Consider the following 24,771-nt stretch of genomic DNA (forward strand, 5'->3'; position numbering starts at 1 on the left):
TTAATTTCCCCTATGAGTGGAAATATCTGTTCTGCATCCACCTTGTTGAGTCCCCTCATTATTTTATACGTTTCGATAAGATCACCTCTCATTCTTCTGAACTCCAATGTGTATAGGCCCAACCTACTCAACCTATCTTCGTAAGTTAACCCCCTCATCTCCAGAATCAACCTAGTGAACCTTCTCTGAACAGCCTCCAATGCAAGTATATCCTTCCTTAAATATGGAGACCAAAACTGTACACAGTACTCTAGGTGTGGCCTCACAAATACCTTGTACAGTTGTAGCAGGACTTCTCTGCTTTTATACTCTATCCCCCTTGCAATAAAGGCCAACATTCCATTTGCCTTCCTGATTACTTGCTGTACCTGCATACTAACTTCTTGTGTTTCATGCACAAAGACCCCCAGGTCTCTCTGTACTGCAACACTTTGCAATTTTTCTCCATTTAAATTATAATTTGCTTTTCTATTTTTTCTGTCAAAGTGGATAAACTCACATTTTCCCACATTATACTCCATCTGCCAAATTTTTGCCCACTCACTTAACCTGTCTATATCCCTTTGCAGATTTTCTGTGTCCTCCTCACAATTTGCTTTCCCACCCATCTTTGTATCATCAGCAAACTTGGCTACATTACACTCGGTCCCTTCATCCAAGTCATTAATATAGATTGTAAATAGTTGAGGAACCAGCACTGATCCCTGCAGCACCCCACTAGTCACTGTTTGCCAACTGGAAAATGACCCATTTATCCCGACTCTCTGTTTTCTGTTCGTTAACCAATCCTCTATCCATGCTAATATATTACCCCCAACCCCGTGCAATAACCTTTTATGTGGCACCTTATTGCATGCCTTCTAGAAATCCCAATACACCACATCAACTGGTTCCCCCTTATCCACCTTGCTCGTTACATCCTGAAAGAATTCCAGCAAATTTGTCAAACATGATTTCCCTTTCATAAAACCACGCTGACTCTGCTTGATTGAATTATGCTTTTCCAAATGTCCCATTACTACTTCCTTAATAATGGACTCCAGCATTTTCCCAATGACCGATGTCAGGCTAACTGGTCTATAGTTTCCTGCTTTTTGTCTGCCTCCTTTTTAAAATAGGGGCATGACATTTGCAGTTTTCCAATCCGCTGGGACTGCCCCAGAATCCAGGGAATTTTGGTAGATTACAACCAATGAATCCACTATCTCTGCAGCCACTTCTTTTATGACCCTAGGATGTAAGCCATCAGGTCCAGGGGACTTGTCTGCCTTTAGTCCCATTATTTTACCTAGTACCACTTCATTAGTGATAGTGATTGTATTAAGTTCCTCCCTACCTATAGCCCCTTGATTATCCACTATCGGGATGTTTTTAGTGTCTTCTACCGTGAAGACCGATACAGAATATTTGTTCAACGTCTCTGCCATTTCCCTGTTCTCCATTATTAATTCCCCAGTCTCATCTTCGAGAGGACCAACAGTTACTTTAGCCACTCTTTTTCTTTTTATGTAACTGTAGAAACTCTTACTATCTGTTTTTATATTCCGTGCTAGTTTACTTTCATAATCTATCTTCCCTCTCTTTATCATTTGATGTTGCGCTTCAGCAGCGTGGCGGAAGTGGGGACCGCCAGAAAATTCCCCGAGTTGAATTTCAATCGTGGCGGCCATTGGACCGGAAATCGGCGGCCATTCAACTCCGCCGTCTGGCCGCCGCTTTCTGGCGGTATGTGGCCTTTTTTGGAGGCTGAATTTCGGCCTTAAAGGTAACATTAGCCCAGAAATTCCGCTTTCTCCTACCCGTGGACGTTCGACTAGATTTTAGAGAAAAAATACGCACCCACCTGAAGTTGCTGCATCCGCTCGACTTTCCGATGAACAGGCCTCCTCTTGCTGCGCATCTCAGCGCATGCACTCGGGACATGCGCAGGCTTGGAGCTGGAGTCACATGGCTCTGAGCAGCCAATCAGGTATAGTATATTCTCATTCATAGTAATAGGAGTTTCGTAAGTCCGAAACTCCTATTACTATGAATGAGAAACCCCCCCCCAAACACCCAAAACACTAATTAAAAAAATAGAAAATATACACTACATATTTAAGATTCATTTAAATTAAAGTTATTAATGTCTTATAAAAAAAAATATTACCCCGATTTTTAAAAAAGTTTTTTAAATTATGCCTTAAAAGAAACTTACCATTGTGGGGAGGGTTTTTAACAATAACATATGTTTTCATAACTTTATTTTTATATGTTTTTGTGTGTTTTAAAACACTTGCACCTGTAAAAGTAGACTATGTGCCTGCTTTTTCAGGCGTAAGATTTTTAAGGACATTTGCTGGGCAAGATATGCGTATATATCGCAAATTTTCAGCATAAGCTGAAAATCAGCTTTTCCGATGCTTTCCCGGGTCCGTAGAAACTTTGTACTGGCCCGGGGATGTCGGATTTTCAGGCTCAATATAGCATCCATCCTAATTTATATGGATTGCAATTTAGTGATTAAGCTACTTGTTTATGAGTTCAAGGGGCCGAAATTGCCTCTTTCTATGGGCCCAATTTTCCACAACCCCTTTTTTCGGCGCACTTACCCTAAATGCGCCGACTTTGTGCGCTGGAAATGGTGCCGACAAAAAGTGGCCCCATCCTGCCCACTCTGCCGAGTCTCCAGTGTCCCAGCGTGGCACAGATAGTGAAGTGGGGGGGCGGAGCAACAGCCCAGCGCAGAAAACACTGCCGGCAGCTGCGCGCATACGCAGTGGAGTCTGCGCGCATGCTCCTCGCCTCCCAGCGTGTCCTGCGGGCTGTGAGCAGGACCCGATGCTCACAGCCCCTATCCCAGGCCGAGTGGTTTCCCGCAGCGGCCGGCCGTCCCACTGACTTCCTGGACCGAGGTAGGACTTGAGTTTTATTTTTTATTTATTGATGGTTGTGCTTTGTTTAGTGAGGAGAGTTTTGATTGGGAGGGGTGTGAGTTTTGATGGAGAGTGGTGCGGGGCAGGGGGGAGAGTGTTTTGATGGGGGGGGTACTTTAAAAAAAAAACTTGATTCTGGCATAAAGGTAGGACTTCTATTTTTTATTTGTTATTGATTGATTGCTTATTACTTTTTGTGGTTTGTTTAGTGCTTTGTAAGTCTTGTTGCTTTAAATGTACTAACCTAGTCCGAATTCTTAACTGCCCGCAATATTTTTCAGAGCTTGCCACATACGCTGACCTAAGTTGATTTGGAGTAAGTTTTCGCTGACCAAAGTAGCATAAATGACCAAAACTGGCGTAAGTGGCTGGGAACGCCCCCTTTTGAAAAAAAAACTCAACAAAAAAAAATCGTACCTAACTGAGTTACTCTGGAGCAAGTTTATTGGAAAAAATGGTGTTTTTTAACTTACGCCAGAAAAACCAACTTACTCCAAAAAAATTGGAGCAAGTCATGGCCAAAATTGGGCCCTATAATTCTATAATTGGCCTTTAACTGAAGGGGAGGGACGTTGTGACATGCCAATGCGATGATGTCATCAGCACGGCACTGATGACTTGTAGCATCGGCCACTCCGCCCCATCCCCATGCTGAGGCTACTTCCGCCCTGCTCCAAAAAAAGCACGAAGTGCTGAATTTCTCTGGTTTGGCTGCCCCATGCTTTGGAACACTTGAAGAGCAGTAGTTGCGACTCATTTCGGGCAATTTCGGCCCCCAATTCTCAGCATTGCCAGATGTGAAATTGAACTCAATAAATCCGGTAATTTCCAGCATCTGTGGAGAGAAACAGATTCCAGCATCCGCAGTATTTTGCTTTTGAATCTGGTAATTTGGGCTGGCTGCTGACAAATAACCATGAAAGCTATTAACATAGACTAATTATATGTCAATTTCTTGTAGCTGATTTGTTAAATTTCATATTTGTAAATTAGAGATAACTCAAAACTCAGTGACTGAAATAAATCACACATATCTGACAATTAAAAAGCACAAAGAGGATCAATCAAATTGCTTTTGTAAAAGTCCTTTCAGAACTCAGTAATTATAAAGAATATTGAAAATCTACCAAATGAAGAAAGAAACTGAACCAATCAAATTGCTAAACAATTTCCTACAAAAATCTTTTGTCTGCCATTTTACAAACTAAAATATCCAGAGTTAAAAAATAAGCTGCCTTACATAATGGCCCAGAAGTTATTGTCAAAATAATGGTGAGGCTAATGCCGCTCACTGTCATTTATGCACAAATCGCACAGCAACTTCAGGCAAGGGCAGATGTGGGATTAAAAGCGCAAATCCAGAAGTTGCTCTCAGAGTTGCACCACTCTGCCATTAGCTTCCCAAAAATGGCATCCCACTGTTAGCTTCCCTATGCTGTGAAGTTCCTGTACCTGCATAGTAGATACAAACCAAACTCACCACAAAAAGATAGGCTTGTCCATTTCAGGCTAAGTACACTTTTTAACTGCATTATAAGTCTTAATTACTGCCAAACACCTCTATGGCACTGAAAATTAACTATTACAAATGTGGAGTCTTATTCCTTTAACTTTTAATTGTTGTTGGGGAATATTTTGTAAATGCTAATTGATTTTTATTAACCTTTTCTTTCTGTCTTTTTTTCTCTCTCTCTTAACCCAATATTTATTTTTGTCTCTTTAGTTCTCTTTCTGTACCTGATTCAAACTTACACGTTCTGGTTCAGACTCTGCATGCTTATTAATGATTCTTCAATCTGACTGGTTAAGGAGATGCCAGATTCCAGATGCCCTGTAGTGGGCGCTGCGTCATTTTGATCTCCCACTTGCAGAATCTTCTAGTGCAATATCTCAAGGAAATTAAACGGGCAAGGGCAAATCTAACAAACAGCGAGTGCCATTCCTTTACTGACGACAATAAATTCTGGCCCAATTAATATTTAAAACATGCATTTCACAATAACATGATTAAACTAACCTATAGAATTCTTTTTTGTGCCTTGCATTACTTTATTAACATTTTTTGGAGGCCCCAGCTACTCTCCAAAGCCCAGGTTTGGGTTTGATATTCTTGCCATAATTATTACTCTGTCAGCTGAAAGGAGTTATTAACTAATCCCATGCCTGCAATTCCCTGAATTCTGCAGTCTGAGCATGTGCACTGTAGAGAATATCCCATGGTCCATTAATATGATTCTTTCAGTCATGCTGCATGTTGTTCTTCAGCTGGTAACATTTTTTTGAGACGGCAGCTATTGGTAATGATTCTGCTATTGCCATTTACACCTCCTCTAGAGCTATTGTTTGTTTCTTTACTTGTCCCAATACCATCCCTTTTTGCCTTGCACCATCATCTTCTACCTTGCACCCTATCACAGACATTCCCTTTTGTTCTTTCCTCCCCCCTTTCTCTGCCTCTGCACTTGCTTAAAACCTGTACATCTCTAACTTTTTCCCGTTCTGACGAAAGGTCATCGACCTGAAAAGTTAACTTTGTTTCTCTCTCCACAGCTTGACCCACTGAGTATTTCCAGCATTTCCTGTTTTTATTTCAGATTTTCAGCATCCGCAGTATTTTGCTTTTGTGTTCTCCATTTTTGTTTTTTGAAAAACGGTAAAATTGTGTGCAATTCCTGTTTGTCCTTCACACTTCCGATGTCACACTTTGGGCATAACATTTTCTTCTATCCAAACTTCTTCCTGCAGATAGATTCACATTTCATACTCATGACAGAGCAACAAATCAAAATCCTGTACGCTGAGCAGAGAAAAAAATGTACTAATATAAAATTGACCAAACCTAACTGCTCAAAATATTTTTTCAAAATATTTTTCTTTCCCACATTTTTCTTCTTTCAGCTGCAATGGGCAGGTAACATAAAAATACATTAAAAAGCTACATATTTCACAATAACAGGATTAAACATGTCTTTAAAATTGTATTTTGTGTCTTTGAGTGCCTTCATTAATGTTTTTTACTTACAGGCTTCAAAAAAGCCATAGGTTGGTGTTGATATTCATCCTAGAGCTATCATTTTGTCAACTGAAGAAAGATAACAACTGTCAGAGTGCCGGGTCTGGTGTATCCTTCTTGGGCACAATCCGAAAATGTGCCCAATATTATGCCCATTTTGCCAATGCAAAGTTGCACCCAAGAATCCCACCAATCTCATTAGAACACATCCAAACTATAAAATGGGTGCGAATTGGCAGAAACCACAGTAAACAATCAGGGCCCCACAAAAAAGACCAACCCACACCTGTATATTTCTTCTTTTGTCTTAAAATGTAAGGTTTAGCTCATTTATCCATCATTTATGCACATCAGGCACAGGATGTTTATGAACCTGCAATCAGAGAAGCTTTTCAATTTTTATTGTGGCTTATAGCATGAGCATTCACTATAAGAAATAGAAAATACAGCGAGGATTTTTTTTTTTAATGCTCAAAAAATGGCAATTTAAAGACCAGAAAAGTGAACATGTTTCCTGCTGCATCTGAAAATCTGGTCGCAATGTTGAGAGACCTCACTGAATAAGCAAAATTGGAGGATACTAGAAATTGAAAGTCAGGGGAGTTACCAGTTTTGTGGGTGGAGATTCGTTTGGATGAAGGGTTTGATAGATAGACGTAACAGATCGAGGAGACTTGGGTGTACTGTAGCCCAAAACTCATTTACACCCAAATTTTCATGATCTTTTACACCGCACAATTGATTTGTGCCCAGATGACCTGGGTGCAAATGTGGCGATCACTCCAGGCTCGGCAGTCTTAGAAACATAGAAACATAGAAAATAGGTGCAGGAGTAGGCCATTCAGATCTTCGAGCCTGCACCGCCATTCAATGAGTTCATGGCTGAACATGCAACTTCAGTACCCCATTCCTGCTTTCTCGCCATACCCTTTGATCCCCCTAGTAGTAAGGACCATGTGCAGTGTAGCGAATATTCCCGTGTGCATAAGTATGATTCATTGTAATAACTCAAAGCGAGTCTTCCCTCTGGCTATAGCAGTAACATGGGCTGAATCTTAACTCCCAAAAACGGGTGGGTTTTGGTCGAGTTAGAGATTAAAATTTAAAAAATCTGAAAAAGGAACCCAACCCACCTTGAACCCGACCACTTTCGGTTTCAACGTAGGTTGGACAAGGGGAGGGTGACCAATCAGCTTGCCATTTTAAAGTCAAGTTGGCTGGGTTTCCCAGGCTTCAGGAAAGCTGGCAGGTGAAAGGAGGTGAGAAGGGCTGAATCCATGAGGTAAGTGGCTGTACAGCACTGCTTGTGGGCCAGGAGGAACAGGAGTGCTTCCTCCAGGCCCAACAAGCCACCCTATAAACCTAACCCCACCCCCCGCGATCTGAATGCTAATCCCCCCTCCACAATCGGATCCGCCCGACTACCATCAGACACCCTGTCATCAGACCCCCCAAACCACCATTGGACACACACCCCACCCCCTGTGATCGGACCCTTCAAATCACCATCGGACCCCCCCCCCATGATCAGAACCACCCTCAACCAGAACCACTCCACCCCTCCGCAATTGGGATCCACCCCGTGTGATCTGTACAACCCCGTTATTGGGACCCCCTTGGCGATCAGAACTCCCTTCCCATCTGCGATCGATACACCCCAAACCCATGATCTCTAACATTCCCCCCTGCACCCCCACCCCCACCAGACATACCTGCTCCCAGCCTCGCTCAGTTTTGGCCTTGTGCTGCAGGCTTCCCTGCCTGACAGCCTGTCAATCAGGCTGGCTGTGGACGGGAAACCAGCAGAAAAACATTTAGTGGGTGAAATTGCCCCTTTTTATAGCCCCGTTAGCGCCTCCAGGGGCAAGACACTTTTCGCCACGGGGAGGGGGGGGGGGGTCGCTACTGCCTCCTGGGAAATTGCACGGAAGGTTGCGGACGCGCTGCCACGGCAAAGATGCACTCCGGGGTTAGCGCCCTGGTTCGCCACGTGATTAGCGATGACATATTCGGTGTGCACAGCGACCCCTCAACGCCCCGCACTGAAAGTCCCGGCCCCAGAAGGTTACCGCCCCCAATAGGGGTGCAGGGCAATTTCGCCCCCTTAAAGTCATCCTGCAGATAAAAACAGAAGAACGGGTTTCCCAACCTCAAAACAGCCTGCCCCCGCATGAGTTTGTTTGTTTTTCATATGACTTAAAAGCAAGTCAGGTCATGAACTTTAGAACTCTTTTTTTGAAGTAAAGTTCAACACAGAATCCAACTATTGTCATCTGTCAACACATTTAAAATCCTTTCTTTTCTACAATTTATATCTATGTCTTCTTTTGCAAAACTCAATAACTTAATCCTTTCAAATATGAGGAACTTGTATATTTTCTTGCCAAAACCTTTTGGTGTTTGAGAGCACAGCAAATGAGCGGGGAGCCAGTTGGTCATGACACTACGCAGGCTCCAAGAGAGATGAAGACCACAAGGACTTGGAATCTTTTCCAATAAAATAAAACCAGGGCTCATGGGACTGATTAAAACAAGGTTCAATAACTATTTACACTCCACTCAGACAATCTGTTTCTGATTAGGCTAACATGCAGTACTGAGTACCTTTAGCCCTTGAATTTCCAGTGCCCTCCTGTCCCAACCTTCTTCCATCCCACACACAGAGAACGCAACACCATGGAAAATCAGCAGCAATACAAGTTGGCAGCTCTGTGCAAAATAAGCCTGCAGCAAATGGGATGTGAAAGTCAAAAACTGTTAAATTTATTTAAGCCTTTGTGTAACACTGATCTCATATACAGCTATTATATTTTTTCCTCAATTAAAGACACAGTAAAAAGAGGACGTGAAAGAAAACAAATTAAATTTCAGTGGTTCGGGTAACACAGTATAAATGTTATACGTTGTGTGCTTTTCCCCATTGGGAGAATTAGCAGGAATTTAGAGACTGCTATTCATCCCTTTGATTTGTTTAAATTGAGGTGACAACTTCCCTTGTGTCAATAATTAAATACAAATATACAAAAAGAACAGGGAAAAACTATGTGGTTCTTCAAGCCCATCTAATCCACACATGGTGCAACCACATGCACCATTGACCCACACTTTATTCTTCTGAAAGCAAAAAGTCAGAGGAAAATACTTGAGGCGAATTTAGGAAAACTTAGGGTGCAATTAAAAAGGAAATTAGGAAAGCAAAGAGAGTGTATCCAAAAATTTTGGCAAGTAAGATCAAGGAAAACCCAAAAATGTTTTATAAATACATTAAGAGCAAAAGAATAGCAAAAGAAAAAGTAGGGACAATTAGAGACCATACAGGTAGACTGTACATGGAGGTGGAAGACATGGGTATGGTTCTTAATGAAAACTTTGCGTCTGTTTTCACAAAAGAGAAGGGCGATGCAGACATTGCAATCAGAGAGGAGGCGTGTGAAATATTAGATGAAGGGCATCATTCTGGAGGGGGAGGGTGAACATGCAGTTGTCGTGGTGCATATAGATTCCAACGATATAGGTAAAAAAATGGGACGAGGTTCTACAAGTTGAATTTAGGGAGCTTGGGGTTAAGTTACAAAGTAGGACTTCAAAGGTAGTAATCTCAGGATTGCTACCAGTGCCACGTGCTAGTCAGAGTAGAAATAGCAGGATAGTTAAGATGAATACGTGGCCTGAGGAATGGTGCAAGAGGGAGGGATTCAAATTCCTGGGACATTGGAGCCGGTTCTGGGGGAGGTGGGATCAGTACAAACCAGACGGTCTGCACCTGGGCAGGACCGGAACCGATGTCCTAGGGGGAGTGTTTGCTAGTGCTGTTGGGGAGGGTTTAAACTAATATGGCAGGGGGATGGGAATCTATGCAGGGAGACAAAGGGAAGTAAAATGGGGGCAGAAGCAAAAGGTAGAACAGAGATAAGGAAAAGTGGAGGGCAGAGAAATCAAAGGCAAAAATCAAAAAGAGCCACATTACAACATAATTCTAAAAGGACAAAGAGTGTTAAAAAAAATAAGCCTGAATGCTCTGTGTCTCAATGCGCGGAGCATTCTTAATAAGGTGGATGAATTAACTGCGCAGATAGCTGTTAATGGATATGATGTAATTGGGATTACGGAGACATGGCTCCAGGGTGACTAAGGCTGGGAACTCAACATCCAGGGGTATTCAATATTCAGGCAGGATCGACAGAAAGGAAATGGAGGTGGGGTAGCGTTGCTGGTTAAAGAGGAGATTAACGCAATAGTAAGGAAGAATATTAGCTTGGTTGATGTGGAATCTGTATGGGTAGAGCTGCGGAACACCAAAGGGCAGAAAACGTTAGTGGGAGTTGTGTACAGACCACCAAACAGTAGTAGTGAGGCTGGGGATGGCATCAAACAGGAAATTAGGGATGCATGCAATAAAGGTACAGCAGTTATCATGGGTGACTTTAATCTAGCTATTTACAATATACATTAATGATTTAGACAAAGGAATTGAATGTAATATCTCCAAGTTTGCAGATGATACTAAGCTGGGTGGCAGTGTGAGCTGTGAGGAGGATGCTAAGAGGCTGCAGGGTGACTTGGACAGGTTAGGTGAGTGGGCAAATGCATGGCAGATGCAGTATAATGTGGATAAATGTGAGGTTATCCACTTTGATGGCAAAAAGGCAAAATATTATCTGAATGGCGGAAGATTAGGAAAAGGGGAGGTGCAACAAGACCTGGGTGTCATGGTACATCAGTCATTGAAAGTTGGCATGCAGGTACAGCAGGCAGTGAAGAAGGCAAATGGCATGTTGGCCTTCATAACAAGAAGATTTGAGTATAGGAGCAGGGAGGTCTTACTGCAGTTGTACAGGGCATTGGTGAGGCCAGACCTTGAATATTGTGTACAGTTTTGGTCTCCTAATCTGAGGAAGGACATTCTTGCTGTTGAGGGAGTGCAGCGAAGATTCACCAGACTGATTCCCGGGATGGCGGTACTGACATATGAAGAAAGACTGGATCGACTAGGCTTATATTCACTGGAATTTAGAAGAATGACAGGGGATCTCATAGAAACATATAAAATTCTGACGGGATTGGACAGGTTAGATGCAGAAAGAATGTTCCCAATATTGAGGAAGTCCTGAACCAGGGTCACAGTCTAAGGATAAGGGATAAGCCATTTAGGACTGAGATGAGGAGAAACTTCTTCACTCCGAGAATTGTGAACCTGTGGAATTCTCTACCACAGAAAGTTGTTGAAGCCAGTTTGTTAGATATATTCAAAAGGGAGTTAGATGTGGCCCTTACGGCTAAAGGGATCAAGGGGTATGGAGAGAAAGCAGGAATGGGGTACTGAAGTTGCATGATCAGCCATGATCATATTGAATGATGGTGCAGGCTCGAAGGGCAGAATGGCCTACTCCTGCACCTATTTTCTATGTTTCAATGTTTCTATGTTTAACCATAGTTAGAGAGGAACAATTAAGGGGTTTAGCAGCTTTGAAAGTGGATAAATCCCCAGGCCCAGATGAAATGTATCCCAGGCTTGTTAAGGGAAGCAAAAGAGGAAATAGCAGAGGCTCTGACCATCATTTTCCAAGCCTCTCTGGCTACAGGTGTGGTGACAGAGGACTGGAGGACTGCTAAGGTGGTACCTTTGTATAAAAAGGGAGAAAGAGATAGACCCAGTAATTGCAGGCCAGTCAGCCTAATCTTGGTGGTGGGAAAATTATTTGAAAAAATTCTGAGGAACAGGATAAATCTTCATTTAGAAAGAAACGGATTAATCAAGGACAGTCAGTATGGATTTGTTAAGGGAAGATCGTGTCTGACTAACTTTATTGAAGTTTTTGAGGAGATAACAAGGAGGGTCGATGAGGGTAGGGCATTTGATGTAGTGTCTATGGATTTTAGCAAGGTTTTTGATAAGGTCCCACATGGCAGATTGGTCACGAATGAAAAAGCCCATGGGATCCAAGGCAAAGTGGCAAGTTGGATCCAAAATTGGCTCAGAGTCAGGAAGCAAAGGGTAGTGGCCGATGGGTGTTTTTGTGATTGGAAGGCTGTTTCCAGTGGGGTTCCGCAGGCTCGGTACTAAGTCCCTTGCTTTTTGTGGAATATATCAATGATTTAGACTTGAATGTAGGGCGTATGATTAAGAAGTTTGTAAATGATACTAAAATCAGCTGTGTGGTTGATAATGAAGATGAAAGCTGTAGACATATCAATGAACTGAGCAGGTGGGCAGAACAGTGGCAAATGGAATTCAATCCAGAGAAGTGTGAGGTATTGCATTTGGGGAGGGTTAACAAGGCAAGGGAATACACATTAAATGGTAGGACACTGAGCAGTGTAGAGGAACAAAGGGACCTCGGAGTGCATGTCCACAAATCCCTGAAGGTAGCAGGCCAGGTAGATAAGATGGTTAAGAAGGCATACGGAATACTTGCCTTTATTAGCCGAGGCATAGAAAACAAGAGCAGGGAGGTTATGCTGAACTGTATTAAACACTAGTTAGGCCACAGCTGGAGTATTGCTTCTGGTCACCACAGTACAGGAAAGATGTGATTGCACTAGAGAGGGTACAGAGGAGATTTATGAGGATGTTGCCTGGACTGGAGAATTTTAGCTCTGAGGAAAGATTGGATAGGCTGGGTTTGTTTTCTTTGGAACAGAGGAGGCTGAGGGAAGACCTTATTGAGGTGTATAAAATTATGAGGTGCCTAGATAGAATGGATAGGAAGGACCTATTTCCTTAAGCAGAGGGGTCAACAACCAGGGGACATAGGTTTAAAGTAATTGGTAGGAGGTTTAGAAGGGATTTGAGAATAACTTTCTTCACCCAGAGGGTGGTGGGGGGAATGGAACTCTCTGCCTGATAGGGTGGTAGAGGCAGAAACCCTCACCACATTTAAAAAGTACTTGGAAGTGCGCTTGAAGTGCCGTAACCTACAGGGCTACGGACCAAGAGCTGGAAGGTGGGATTAGGCTGGATAGCTCTTTGTTGGCCAGCGTGGACAGGATGGGCCGAAATGGCCTCCTTCTGTGCTGTAAATTTCTATGATTCTATGATTCTGGGAAATTCCTCTCCAGCTCCTTAAGCCAAGGAGGCAGGCTCCAGCAGACCACAGTAAGTCATGAATCTCAGTTGTCCCCACAACTTACCCTCTAAAATTTTAAATACTCTCCTCCCTTTTGTCGGACTGCAAGGAATCCATACTTAAGCGCCTTGGGACTTTTTACTATGGAAAGGATGCTATATAAATGCAAGTTGTTGTTGTTAATTCACATTTAAGCAATCTGTCACTTAGGGTAATGACAAAAATACTTCATCCAGTCATCTCTGTCTCCATATTTTATACTTGTGCTCCCTGGTTTCCCATCCCTATCCAACTCAACTAACCCACTCAAGTAGGTGTCAGCGTTAGCTCAGTGGTAGCAGTCTTGTCTCTGAGTCAGAAGGTTATGGATAAAGACCATACTTCAAACAATTTGGGCTAGAAGTTCGGAAAATACTGCTGTGACTGGTTTTTCGGTGGTATTTGAAGATTTAATTTTTTTTTTACCGCTGGAATACCGCTATGACGGAAGTTTGCAGAATTTGCCAAACGGTGACCGGTGGTAGCGGTAGCAATAAAATCCGGTTTTGCACGATGAAATTTGTGCCCTGGAACCAAATTCAAAGTTGTGGGGAAAAAATGGACCTTCTGCGCATGCGCACATTCTTTTTTCACCAAATATTTTTTTCCGATTTTTTTTTTTTCCTGCGATACTGGTCAGCTGTCAAGCTGCACCCATGCATGCACTGTACACCCAGCTCTCAATCATCAATTTTTCAGACACAGGAGAAGATGCATGATATTGATCAGAGCAGGCATTGGGCCAGAACATGTATTTGTGATGTAAATGAGGCACTTATAACAGCTATTGAGAGTAGATAGGGGGAGTTTAACAGGAGGGGTCGAGATAAACCTCCACCCCCCCCCAACGTCCCCACCCCCCCACCCCCACATGTTGTAAAAGGATTTTTGACCGCTGTTGCTGAGAAAGTGTCCTCAGCGGATGACATTCCCAGGGACTACCAACAATGCAGGAAGAGGTGGAATGACCCTTGTGGGGTCATGAAAGTAAGTAATACTTTTATTCATGCACTCCTTGGTTACTTAAATTGTAAATCTGACACATGCTGCTGTAGGTAGGCTTAGTGTTACACCTTATTTGCCATGAATGATCTTTACACATTAATAACGTGCAGCCTCCAGGACCATTAAACAGAGGACGGTATTAAATGCATACAGTATGGTATAAGTGCTTTGATGGCTATCTGTGTGTGCCACAAGAGCAGAAAGGCACTCTGGTAACCATTGCTATTGTCATTTTTGCAGAAAAAGCTGTCACACAATCAGCGCGAGCAGCGATGGACAGGCAGTGGTCCACCCAATACACTTCTCTTGACTAACCTGGAGGAACGTGTGGCACCCACGGGAGATCAACTAGCCATGTGGGTGCGGAGCCCATGTTCGGAACTCAGGGTAAGTCCTGCAAAATCTCCGGACTGGGTTGGGGTCATGACATGTAGTGTCTGTGGACTCGGGTTTGGGCAATGTGATGCAGTGTCTCTCGATGACACATAATGCAGTAGTGGTGGTCCTTCAAATAAGCCTGTGCTATGTGACCTTACTCATGTCACCCTGCCCCCTCCCCTGCTGATAACCATTCGTCTGTTGTTTTCTATTCTGGAGATGAGGATGCTGAGGCACCACGTTGTCCATTGCAAGCCTCCACCTCAGCCCATCGTGTGTGGGTCAAAAAGGAAAATGAGGGGTGCGCTGAAGTCCCTCTACAGGAAGCTGTAGCAAGGGGGGGCGGTGTTGTTGATGGGGGTGGAGGAGGTGCTGGATGTGGAGGGGGTGAAGGGGTTACTGGGGGTGCTGGGGCTCGGGGGTGGAGGGGGTGATGGAGGTGATGGAGGTGGAGGGGGTACTGGGGGTGCTGGGGGTGGAGGGAGTGATGGAGGTGGTGAAGGTGGAGGGGATGGAGGGGGTGAAGGTGATGGTGGGCGTGGTGGGGGTAGAGGGAGTTGAGGGGGTGCTGGGGGTGGAGGGGGTGGTAAGGGTGGAGGGGTTGGTAGGGGTGGAAGCGATGCTGTAACTTTGCAACTTGGAAAGCAATATACTGTTTGGGACACAAGTTTTGTTATATCATGCAAATTCTGTCTACATTACTTATGATAGTTTCATGTTATGATTCTCGGTAATATATGTTTGTTCTCCACATAAGAACATAAAAAATAGGAACAGGAATAGGCCATATGGTCCCTCGAGCCTGCTCCGCCATTCAATAAGATCATAGTTGATCTGATCATGGACCCAGCTCCACTTCCCCGCCCGCTCACCTTAATCCCTTATCCCCTTATCGTTTAAGAAACTGTCTATTTCTGTCTTAAATTTGTTCAATGTCCCAGCTTTCACAGCTCCCTGAGGCAGCAAATTCCACAGATTTACAACCCTCTGAGAGAAGAAATTTCTCCTCATCTCTGTTTTAAATGGGTGGCCCCTTATTCTAAGATCATGCCCTCTAGTTCTAGTATCCCCCATCAGTGGAAACATCCTCTCTGCATCCACCTTGTCAAGCCCCCTCATAATCTTATACATTTCGATAAGATCACCTCTCATTCTTCTGAATTCCAATCAGTAGAGGCCCAACCTACTCAACCTTTCCTCATAAGTCAACACCCTCATCCCTGGAATCAACCTAGTGAATCTTCTCTGAACTGCCTCCAAAGCAAGTATATCCTTTCGTAAATATGGAAACCAAAACTGCACGCAGTATTCCAGGTGTGGCCTCACCAATACCTTGTATAGCTGTAGCAAGACTTCCCTGCTTTTATACTCCATCCCCTTTGCAATGGCTTTCCTGTTCACTTGCTGTACCTGCATACTATCCTTTTGTGTTTCATGCACAAGTACCCCCAGGTCCCGCTGTACTGCGGCACTTTGCAATCTTTCTGCCAAAGTGCATGACCTCACACTTTCCAACATTATACTCCATCTGACAAATTTTTGCCCATTCACTTAGCCAGTCTATGTCCTTTTGCAGATTTTTTGTGTCCTCCTCACACATTGCTTTTCCTCCCATCTTTGTATCATCAGCAAACTTGGCTACGTTACACTCAGTCCCTTCTTCCAAGTCATTAATGTAGATTGTAAATAGTTGGGGTCCCAGTACTGATCCCTGCGGCACCCCACTAGTTACTGGTTGCCAACCAGAGAATGAACCATTTATCCCAACTCTCTGTTCTCTGTTAGTTAGCCAATCCTCTATCCATGCTAAAATGAATTGCTCTCATTCTACCTCTATCCCCTCCCCTTCCCTGTCGGCAACCATTGGCACAGGTGGAGCCGCCTGCCCCTCCCAGAGAGGAGTCATTGGAGGAAATGAGGATGGAAGAGACGGTGGAGGAAGAGACAGTGGTGGAAGAGATGGTTGAGGAGGAGGAGAACACTCCTGAAAACTTTGTGACGGTGGTGGTGGAGGAAGAGGGAGAGGTGGCAGGACTTGAAGGGTCCATTGTACCTGCGGCCACGGGTTCCATGCCGGAATCCAACTTTCCTGGATTACGGTCCGAGGAAGTGGGATCAAGCGGCATGCAGTGGCGCACACCGGCAAGGTGGGAATGCTGTGAGACAGGCAAATGCGAACCTTGACATGGTGGTACTGTCCAGGATGAGCATCGACTTAAGTCGAGAGCTCCTCCAGGCCATTACTGAAGTCGAGAGCTCCTACCGGCAAACATCACCGCTTCAGCAGTCCATCAATCCGAGGACATGGTGGAGCTGATTGCGGCGATGAGGGAGAAGACCCAGACCATCAATGCCAATGCTATGCGGCAATCGACGGTCGTGGGATATGGCACTGCACCCCAAGGTGCCATTCCACCAATGGTGACAGCACCTGATCATCGGGAGGAACTAGTTTCTTCCGACTTTGAAGAGAGGCCCTCAGCACCTCCAAAACCCCCAAACACAGCACTGCCATATCGCGCCCCCCCCGCCCCCACCCCGCCGCCTCAGCAGTCACACTCGAGGTGCTCTGCTGCATGACATATTGGTCCCGACATGGGCAGGGCCAGGGGTATTGATAGCGGGAGGAAGAGGGGGGTAGGGAAAGGATCAGGGAGGGATTGGGGAGAAAAAGCATTGGGAATCCTCGGAGGGTGGCGGTGGGGGGTGCGGTTACTGTTAGGGTTAGGGTTGTTTTTACTGTTATTGTTGATGTTGTGGTTGTTGTTGGTTGTTGTTGATAATATTTGTTTTGTAAAATTTTCACTCAGAACAATTAGTTATTATTTTATTTATTTCTTCTTATTACATTGTTAAAGTTTAATTCAAATTCAAATTATTAAAAAAATGTATTCAACTAAACCATTCTTGTCCTGTGTCTCATTCACTTCTGGAAAATTAGGAGTAACAACAATCATGGTAAGGGTCAGCAATATTCGCAGTGAAACTACAGGACCCATTTATTTTAAAGCACACAAATATGTTCAGGGATGTCCACAAGAGAATTAAAGTCAATTATCCACAATATATTCAAAATCCCTTAATAACTACTCCAGAAATCACTCAAAATCAAATCAATGAAAATCACTCAAAAAGACATTGCAGCCTGTTGGTAACTTTACACAGCCTTTTCCCCGACAGAGAGAAAAAAAACTAAATGGAGGCATAACTCTGGGATAAGGCATGATAAGTACCTAAGAAATGGGCGGTACATATCCTCAGGTTATACCTTGTGTGGTAAAAATGACATAATTAGGGAAATTAGCGTTGATGGGGAATTTTCTTCACTTTTTGGGTGTGAAATTTGAGCGGGCAATATGCAGCAATGCTGGTGGTAATCGTAGGCCGAAATTACCGCTGGCGATATTCAAGACTAAAACGGGCAGCAAACAGGCGGTAACAGGCAGTAATTTGCATTTCTGGCAAAAATGGTAATCCGGCGGGAAGAATGGAAATTCTAGCCCTCGAGTGTTTTCCAGCTACTGAGAGCAGTTGTTTGCATTCTTGGATAGATTGACACCGAATGACGATGATATCATACTGTGTTCAAATAGCTGAAGTTATATATAGCTCCAGGACTAATGTGCTTAAATTAATTAATTTATTTCAGTGGAGTGTGAGATTGCCATTAAGACAGAGAAAAATTCTGCCGCCCTTTAAGGGCAAACAAAAAACCATGTCATTAGATGTCCTAATTAAGCATGCTCTTGGATGCTGGCATTAGTACTTTTGAAGAGTATTTTTAACCATATCAGAGAGCAAAGTGAAACTATTACCTGGTGACAAAAGGCTGGTCATGATCTCCAAACAGTTCTCATCAAGATAAAAACTTTCACTTTCAAAATTGTTTATAATGTCAAAATAAATTAGCGGTGGGATCTATGCAAATAGGTGTTCTATATATTAAATACAGTGATTTGAAAGCAACATATTTTCATAACTCCCAGATCCAAGTTGTACCTTCTGGGTAAATCCTACAAACTAGTGGTGCTGATGCAGAGCTTTGCGTAATGGGAGTAAATATTGGGAATCCAGGTGTAGAGGCTCTGTATGCTATTCTATCAACTAATTTTAATGGAAATCATGCAGAGCGCGTCGAATCTGTTCCCCATTTCTCGTTATGTGCTCCTGTGCATTTTTAAAGCCACCAATCTGAAAAGATTGCCCACAACCTCTAAGGCCCACTTTCTCTGGGCTCTCTACCATTTGGGCTTTGGCCAGCTGGAGACTCAGCAAAATGACACGGGAGACATACTGATGCCATTCACACATCATTAACACAACATGGTTTCAGATGAGGGCTGAGCAGGGGGCTGCCCGAGAAAATGCATATCAAACACAAAAGGGGTGGAGGCTTGGTAGAACAGGTATCCACTCCTCTTTCCTTTATCGAATACTTCAGAACTAAGGTTACATGAGGCATTGGACAGAGGAAAATTGTTGCCATTATTTCAGTTAATTTATTGTGTTATAGTGATTGGTGAGCCGCTGTCTCGTTTATGCTGCAGTAGGATCGATAAACATCAGAAACTGGAGTCAAGGCAATGGACTACTTGTGAGAAATGTCACAGGAGATCTACCAGTTTGAAATAAGAACAAAAAATTAGCACAGAGGAGAAAGGAAGATATTGGATATTGAAGTGATATCAGGAAAACTATTTAGTGAAATAACTGTGTAAAAGTTCATTAAAAATGTTCCTGTAGTGCAAACCATGTGTACATCAAGGTATAGTGAACTTCACTATAATACGAGATGAAATGAAACCAAATTAAAAATAAACAAAAATTTGTCTGTAAATTGCTGATTTAAATATGGGACTCAGACAGCTGCAATTTCAAATGCAACATGTGTTTGCTGTTTTCAATGGAAACTTGGATTTGGCAAATTAGCACATCAATCCAGTGTTATTTACCACATATTCAGAAGTCCATTGGCGGCTGTTAATGCCAATTTTGATGAAAAAATGACAGCCGCCAAGCTTCCATCACGTCGCGTGACGGCTGTCATTTTCGACAGGTCGGTAGCAATCCCGTTGCCTGCGCTCACTCCAGATATTTAGATGAGGCAGATCGTGACATCAGTAAGGGTTCAACACTGATTTGATGCACGATCTCCCATTTTTGACGTCATTGCTCCATTTAACGTCCTCTCTTAATCATGCCCAGCTGACCATACGTTCAGCAGCAGGAAGGACACCCCAGAAGTGATATTTAAAGGGATCATCAACAACTTGCATCTGACTTACTTTTTCAGTTCTACTAGCCCTGTCTAAGTTTGTGGAACTGCTTGGAGCTTTCCAAAGTTGTTTAAAGTTGCTGAGGTGGTAGGGAGTGTTGCTGAAAGTGGACAATGCCTTGCTTCTCATTTAAAGGGTTCTGCTTACAACACTTGCTCCCAGTCATGGGGGCTCTACTTGCAGTTCCCCCTCATGCTCAAGTAAGATAGGGTGATGGAGCAGAAGCAGTGAAAAAGAGGACAAGATGCTTGCAGAGGGAGGAGAAGGGGCAGTAGAGATCTCAGCAGGAGGCCTTAACCACCAAGGGTGTTCAAGGAGCACTTGCCCTACCTGCACTTAGGACGCTCCGCCGCAACAAGGAAGTGATCACAGAACTCTGCCACCTCCTGCAATCAGATCTGCAGCATCAGAGCAGCACAATGACAGCGCTCACAGTGGCCCTCAAGATTTTTATTATGTCTGTGATGTACTTATGAATGATTCCATGAGGCAATGTGTTGTACTCAAACTGTAGTGACCTTGGTCCTTTATTCCAAACTCCAGAGTGAGGCACAAACATGGTGTGCAGCCTTTTATACTGGGCCCTGCCACCTGCCCCTGTCTCCACCAGTTGCACCCTCTAGTGGTGCCAGCATGTGTACAAACAGTGTAAACCTTATTGTTAGTACATCAGGTAAACAAGTCTCCATCTTATGCAACCACACAGTGACTACACAGAGAGTACATCCATAGTCTGCATATACAACAATTTTCACCACCAGATCCTTCCCATCTGGAGCAGGTGATATAGCAAACATCTCCCAGTTCGTCATCCCAGGATGCCCACATCCCAGGAACAAATATAAAAAAGATCCCCGTTGCTCACCACGTGCCCATCCTGCCATTACTCTGTCGTGAAATATCACAGCATCCTCCTGGGAACAAACCTGAAATGAGATCCACCACAAAACACACATTCCAAACATAATTTGTAAATTTATTAAATTCAAATCAGAAGAAAAAAGCAACTAATAAAGAAGGAAATAAAGAAAGACTTACATTTATATACAGTCTTTCATGCCGTCAAAACATGTCAAAGTGCATTACAGCCAATGAAGTACTTTTGAAGTGTAGTCACTGTTGTAATGTAGGCAACATGGCCAATTAGTGCACAGAAAGCTCCCACAAACAGTAATGTATTAATGATCGGATAATCTGTTTCAGTGAGGGATAAATATCAGCCAGGACACCAGGGACAATTCCTCTGATGTTCTTCGAAGTAAGAACATAAAAACATAAGAACATAAGAAATAGGAACAGGAGTAGGCCATACGGTCCCTCGAGCCTGCTCCGCCATTCAATATCATGGCTGATCTGATCATGGACTCAGCTCCACTTCTCCGACCGCTCCCCATAACCCCTTATCCCCTTATCATTTAAGAAACTGTCTATTTCTGTCTTAAATTTATTCAATGTCCCAGCTTTCACAGCTCTCTGAGGCAGCAAATTCCACAGATTTACAACCCTCTGAGAGAAGAAATTTCTCCTCATCTCTGTTTTAAATGGGTGGCCCCTTATTCTAAGATTGTGCCCTCTAGTTCTAGTCTCTCCCATCAGTGGAAACATCCTCTCTGCATCCCCCTCATAATCTTATACATTTCAATAAGATTACCTCTCATTCTTCTGAATTCCAATGAGTAGAGGCCCAATCTACTCAACCTTTCCTCATAAGTCAACCCTCTCATCCCCGGAATCAACCTAGTGAACTTTCTCAAAATGCCTCCAAATCAAGTATATCCTTTCGTAAATATGGAAACCAAAACTGCACGCAGTATTTCAGGTGTGGCCTCACCAATACCTTATATACCTGTAGTAAGACTTCCTTGCTTTTATCCTCCATCCCCTTTGCAATAAAGGTCAAGATACCATTGGCCTTCCTGATCACTTGCTGTACCTGCATACTATCCTTTTGTGTTTCATGCACAAGAACCCCCAGGTCCCGCTGTACTGCGGCACTTTGCAATCTTTCTCCATTTAAATAATAACTTGCTCTTTGATTTTTTTCTGCCAAAGTGCATGACCTCACACTTTCCAACATTATACTCCATTTCCAAATTTTTGCCCACTCACTTAGCCTGTCTATGTCCTTTTGCAGATATTTTGTGTTCTCCTCACACATTGCTTTTCCTCCCATCTTTGTATCGTCAGCAAACTTAGCTACATTACACTCAGTTCCTTCTTCAAAGTCGTTAATATAAATTGTAAATAGTTGGGGTCCCAGCACAGATCTCTGCGGCACCCCACTAGTTACTGATTGCCAACCAGAGACTGAACCATTTATCCCGACTCTCTGTTTTCTGTTAGTTAGCCAATCCTCTATCCATGCTAATATATTACCCCCAACCCCGTGAACTTTTATCTTGTGCAGTAAGTAGTGCCATGGGATCTTTTACTTCCACCAGAGAAAGCAGACAGAGACTTGGTTTTACATCTCATCCAAAAGACAGTGTAGCACTCCCTCAGTACTGCACTGGAAAGTCAGCCTAGATTTTTGTGCTCAAGTTTCTAGAGTGGTACTAGAACCTAAAACCTTCTGACTCAGGCGAGAGTGCTGCCATCTGAGCCACAATCACCCTTATGCATTCCCTTAATGTCTGTCTTTCATGTGCCTTTTTTTACTCTAAGACTGTGGTGGTCTACACAGAGCAGCATTAAATGGAGTGCACTTAAATAGAGGGGGAGAAATTGGGTACATTTGAGCCTCCAGTTAGAGTCCCCTGGGGGGGCGCTAATGGAGCGCAATTGACTGTGAGTGAGCGCGGTGCCTGCAGATCGTGACGTCATTGTCGTGCCATCGCCCTGTTAGCGCCCCGGCACTTAAATTGGGTTTCGCCCCCTGAAGCTGACAGTGACAGCGAGCAGGGCAAAATTTAAAGGGGAAGTGTCCAACTGCTGATGACAACAACCTCTCCTTTCACTTCCCACACAGGTGGAGCTTTGGCCGTGGGGTCGGTGCAGGATCGCTCAGCCCGGCACTCTGCTCCCTGGTGGTCCAGGTCCCAAGTAGGTTCTTCGTGTGCAGAGTATACATCACACAAGTTAATGGAGACCTTTCCCAATGGAATGGCTGACAGTCTGTAATGAAACTTCCATCAAAATGCCAAGAAGGAAAATAAGGATAAAATCAGTGCTTCCAGCTGGGAGACACAATACAAGGGAGCACTGAGTCAGAGAATCAGCTCCATCGATGAGCTTCACTCCCTCTGTCACATATGTAAACCTATAAATACCTTGTTTGACCACCAGAGGGCTCATACCCTGGAGTCCCAAGGGATCCCACAATGCCTTGGGAGCACCTGTACATAAGGAGGCCTCAGAGGCTGGAGAGGCACTCTGGAGACCTGTAATAAAGGACAAAGGTACATTACTTTGAGCTTACAGTATCTGGTCAGATTCTTTATTCAAGACATAACAACTGGCGACGAGATACAGATGATGAATCCCACTGTAGCAATGCAGAGAACTGTGGGCCTCCTGGAGAAATTTTCGGATGGAGGTGATTGGGAAACCTTCGTGGAGCAACTCGACCAATACTTCATGGCCAACAAGCTGGAAGGAGAAGCTAACGCTGCCAAATGAAGGGCGATCTTCCTCATCGTTTGCAGGGCACCAACGCATGGCCTCAGCATGGCTCCAGTGAAACCCACAGAGAAGTCGTATGATGATTTGTGCACACTGGTCCGGGAGCACCTAAACCCGAAGGAAAGTGTTCTGATGGTGAAGTATTGGTTCTACATGTACAAGAGGTTTGAAGGCCAGGAAGTGGTGAGCTATGTCACCGAGCTAAGGCGCCTTGCAGGACATTGTGAATTTGAAGGACACTTGGAGCACATTGGCCATGTAGTAATACTTCGCAAACTTTTGATTGTAGAGACCCCACCCTTGAGTAAAGCCATAGTGATAGCCCAGGCGTTCATCGCCACCAGTGACAATACCAAACAAATCTCTCAGCACACGAGTGCTGCTGCAAGCACTGTGAACAAAGTAATGTTGTTTTCGAATTGTAACATACAGGGCAGGACTCACATGCCTGCAGCTGTACATCCGCAGATGTCTCAGAGTCCACCATCAAGGGTGGTGAATGCAAAGCTATTAACACCTTGTTGGCGCTGCGGAGGTAATCATCGCTTCCATTCATGCCACTTCAAAGGTTACGTTTGCAAGGACTGTGGAACAATGGGAGACCTCCAACGTATGTGCAGGCGAGCTGCAAACCCTACTAATCCTGCAAACCACCATGTTGCAGAGGACAGATCCATGGTGGATCACAATGTACCACAGCCTCAGACTGAGGAGGCAGAGGTATATGGGGCGCACACATTTACCACAAAGTGTCCCCCGATAATGCTGAAGGTTGAATCAAATGGACTCCCGGTGTCAATGGAGCTGGACACGGGCGTGAGCCAGTCCATAATGAGAAAAAACACTTTCGATAAATTGTGGTGCAGCAAGGCCTCAAGGCCAGTCCTGACCCCCATTCGTACTAAACTGAGAACTTACACAAAGGAACTGATTCCCGAAATCGGCAAGGTCTTCTACAATGGAGTGGTGCACGAGTTCCCACTCTGGGTGGTACCGGGTGATGGCCCCACGCTGTATGGCAGGAGCTGGCTGGGAAAGATACGCTGGAACTGGGATGACGTCCAAGTGCTCTCGTCCGTCGACGACACTTCATGTGCCCAGGTCCTAAACGTGTTCCCCTCGCTGTTTGAACCAGGCATCGTGAAGTTCCAAGGAGCAAAAATGCAGATCCACCTGATTCCGGGGGCACGATCCATCCATCACAAGGCGAGAGAGGTACCGTACATGGTGAGAGGGTGGAGATCGAGCTGGACTGGTTGCAACGAGAGGGCATCATTTCACCGATCGAATTCAACGAGTGGGCCAGTCCGATTGTTCCAATCCTCAAGGAAGAGGCACCGTCAGAATCTGTGGTGATTACAAAGTAACTATCAATCACTTCTCCTTGCAGGATCAATACCCACTACCAAAAGCAGACGACCTATTTGCGATGCTGGTGGGAGGAAAAACGTTCATGA

Source organism: Pristiophorus japonicus, chromosome 1 (genome assembly GCF_044704955.1).
Source record: "Pristiophorus japonicus isolate sPriJap1 chromosome 1, sPriJap1.hap1, whole genome shotgun sequence".
NCBI lineage: Eukaryota > Metazoa > Chordata > Chondrichthyes > Pristiophoridae > Pristiophorus > Pristiophorus japonicus.